Here is a 3,964-nt window from a genome sequence, read left to right as displayed (position 1 = left end):
TGAGTTTCTTTCTTTTCTTTTCTGTTTTTTTTTAAATTTTTATTTAATTTTATTTTTTTAAAGATTTTATTTATTTATTTGAGAGAGAGAATGAGATAGAGAGAGAGCATGAGAGGGGAGAGGGGAGAGGGTCAGAGGGAGAAGCAGACTCCCCGCCGAGCAGGGAGCCCGATGCGGGACTCGATCCCGGGACTCCAGGATCATGGCCTGAGCCGAAGGCAGTCGCTTAACCAACTGAGCCACCCAGGCGCCCAAGATTTTATTTTTTTAGAGCAGCTTAGAGTCCACAGCAAAATCGAGGGGAAGGTATACATGCTCCCTGCTCCCACACATTCAGAGCCTCCCCACTATCCCCCTCCACAGTAGTACATTTGTTACAACCGATGAACCATCATAATCACCCCAAGTCTGCAGTTTGCACTAGCATTCACTCTTGGAGTGTTGTACATTTTGTGCTTTCAGACAAACGTATAATGACATGTGCCCACTATTATGGTATCGTATAGAGTATCTTCACTGCCCTAAAATTCCTCTGTGCCCCATCTCTTCATCCACCCCAAGCCCTGATAACTTTATCTTTATCTTTTCATTGTCTCTGTTGTCTTGCCTTTTCCAGAATGTCACATGGTTGAAATTGGGCTGTACGGAGCTTTCGAAGATTGGTTTCTTTCACTTAGTGACATGACTGTAAGTTTCCTCCCTGTCTTTTCACGGCTTGATAGCTCATTTCTTTTTTAGCACTGAGTAATATTTCATTGTCTGGGTGTGCCATGGTTTATTTATCCATTCACCTACTGAAAGATATCCTGTTGCTTTCAAGTTTTGGCAGTTAGAAATAAAGTTGCTATAAAAATGTGTGCAGGTGTTTGGCTGTAAGTTTTCAACTCTGTTGGGAGTACCAAGGGGCATGATTGCTGGATCGTATGGTAGGAGTTTGGTAGGAACCTCCAAACTGTCTTCCAAAGTGGCTGTTCTATTTTGTATTCCCATCAGCAGTGAATGAGAGCTCCTGTTGCTCCACATCCTTGTCAGCATTTGGTGCTGTCAGTGTTCTGGATTTTGGCCATTCTGATAGGTGTGGAGTGGTATCTCACTGTAGTCTTAATTTGCATTTTCCCGATGGCTTATTTGCCGTCTGTATATTTTATTTAGGGAGTTGTCCAGGTTTTTGACCCATTTTAAAATCAGGTTGCTTCTTTTCTTACTGTTGAGTTTTAAGAGCTCTTTGCACGTTTTGGAGAACAGTCCAATGTGCCCTTTGCAAATAATTTCTCCCAGTCTGTGGCTTGTCTTCTCGTTCTTTTGATATTGTCTTTCCCAGAGCAGAAGTCTTTAATTTTAATGAAGTCCGGCTTATCAATTATTTCTTTCATGGATCGTGCTTTTACGGTTGTGTCTAAAAGCTTACAGTCATCTAGGTTTTCTCCTGTGTTCTCTTCTGGAAGTTTTAGAGTTTTGTCTTTTACATTTAGGTCTCTGACACAATTCAAGTTATGAAGTGCGTAACATCTGCATGTTGTTGTCCAATTGTTTCAGCACCGTTTTTTTTCTTTTTATTTAAAGACACAGGCTCTCTTTTCACTGGCAGCTGTCTCCTGATCTGTTGGCCTCCCCATGTCTGAATAATAATAAAATCTGTATTTGGAAAGAGAGGGTTTGGTTTTCATTTAGCTAGGTTGGGACGCCGCCTCTGTGCATAGCAATGCCTCTGCCGCCCAGTGTCCACTTTTGCTGGCCTACTCCGTCCCCGGGTCTGCCCCTAAATCTTGGAGGCCTGGAGTGCAATGTGTCCCCAGGGAGGAAGGGGTGACTGAGAGATGAGTGGTGGGCACATTGGTCAGCTCCTCCTGGCCACGCCCAGAGCCACAGGTCCCGCAGGAAGGCACCTGCCTCCACAACCCCACTGGCCCACGAAGAATCCCAAGCTTTACCTTTTCACTGCTCTTCCATCTTCCCTTTCCTCTGGTCTCTCTGGCTTCTATTCCTCGGCACCATTCGTGTATCCTCCCAATCTGCCTTATCATCTGCCCAGCTTTTAAAAATTTATGGAAGGCCCTCATTAGAATTTTAAAGTTTGTCTTCATACAGGTTCTGCTCATTCTTTATTAGGTTTAGCCTTAGCTTTTTGTTTGTTTTGTTTTGACTTTTTGACTTTTTTTTGGTTGCTGCCTTTTAAATGGGATTTTTCTCTTTCATTATATTTTCAAATTAGTTGTGTGTATGTAGCAGGCTACTGATTTTCATATATAAATTTTTATAGCTAGTCACCTTATTGAATTCTACTATCGATTTTAACGGTTGTCTCTCTTCCCCCCCCCACCTTGATTCTCTTTGGTTTCCAGGTATAGAGTTGACACCAGCCAAAAATAATAACAATTTTTTCTCATATATGTTTATGACTTTATTCTCTCATAGCAATGTGAGAATGGGTATTTTTCTGTTTGCTCAGCTTTTCGGTTTGGTTTCTCATGAGGATTCTGCCTCTCAGATTCCACTTAGGGTCCCAGATACGGAACCTGAATTCTGACCTAGCGCCCTGGGCTCTCATTGCTTTGGGGAGTGGGTTTCAGGGGTGCTAGGGGTCAGGGGGTTCCCAGGGCTTGGAACTCACAAGGCGGATGGACCACTTAACCTTCTGCACATCTGCAATGCATATCCCCGCTCACATCCCAGCTTCTTCTTGGAACCTCCTCCACCTTCACTTGTGTTCTCTGGGGCTCAGCAAGTAATTGTAGGGGAAAGGAACGACAAAAAAAAAAAGTAGTCATAATAAACTAACATTATTTCAGTGGATTGATTGTGTCATTAAGCAACCATATTTTGGATGTATTTCTTTCTTTCTTTTTTTAATTTAAAGATTGTATTTATTTGTCAGAGAGAGAGAGCACAAGCAGAGGGAGTGGCAGGCAGAGGGAGAAACAGGCTTCCTGCTGAGCAAGGAGCTCAACGTGGAACTCGAACCCAAGACCCTGGGATCATGACCTGAGACGAAGGCAGATGCTTAACCGACTAAACAACCCAGGTATCCCTATGGATGTATTTCTAAGGATATTTTGCCCTTTTTTCCCTATATTTTCTTACCCCTTGAGCACTTTTCAGTTGCCAGTGACAAATCAAAATCAAACCAGCTTACATCACAAAAGAATTTCTTGATTCCTAGAACCAAACTGCAGGAAGGCGTGTTGTTCATTCCTGCCTCCTTTGAGGGCTGAGTTACCACGAAAACAGGTTACCCTGGTGGAGGCAGCTCTGGAAGTGTTGTCTTTACTAATTAACCTACTGAGCTCTTAGTGAGTGTCAGGCACTACTTTAAGTGAGAGGCATACATTCTTGTGGAACCCTCTGTCCGACCCTGTGAGGGGTGTGGTGATGAGGCACTGGCGCCTTCGTGGAGAACTGGCCCAAGCTCATAAAGCCAGTAAGGAGGCGGGGACTGGGATTCAGATTTATTCTGATGGAAGTACTTGAGCTCCTACTGAGCTCCTAAGCCCCATAGACCCTCCGGCCTCCCAGCTCCAGAGCAGAGAGAAAAGTGAGCTCCTCCCGGGAAGTCCAGTTGGACACATTGCTGAGCTCGGGCTCTGATTGGCCTGGCCTCGGGTATTTGCCTATCCCTGGACCAATCACTGATGTCAAAGGGCCCCGTTACTAAGATTAGCATGGACTGGGTCACAGGCCCATTCCAGGGCTATAGAGAACAAAAGGAGGGGGAGGGGGGAAGGGTGGGGGTTTCCCACGAAGGTGGGGGGGGGGGCGTTCTGGGCAGATGAAATGATAATATCCCCTACAGCTCCCAAACCCAACCGTCCACCCCAGGTAGGCCAGCTGTCTTGATGTTCTGGGAACAAGCATGGCACATTCCTGCCTCCCATCTCTGCATGCCATTCTCTCACTCCGGAATGTTCCTTTCTCCTAAGTTTTGGGTAGCAGGCCCCTTCTTTTTATTTCATTTAAAAAAAAATAT

Source organism: Callorhinus ursinus, unplaced genomic scaffold (assembly GCF_003265705.2).
Source record: "Callorhinus ursinus isolate GAN/ISIS: 27379988/994484 unplaced genomic scaffold, GSC_fseal_2.0 scaffold2, whole genome shotgun sequence".
Taxonomy (NCBI): domain Eukaryota; kingdom Metazoa; phylum Chordata; class Mammalia; order Carnivora; family Otariidae; genus Callorhinus; species Callorhinus ursinus.
The sequence above is the reverse complement of the archived record's forward strand: the minus strand, read 5'-3'. Positions refer to the sequence as shown.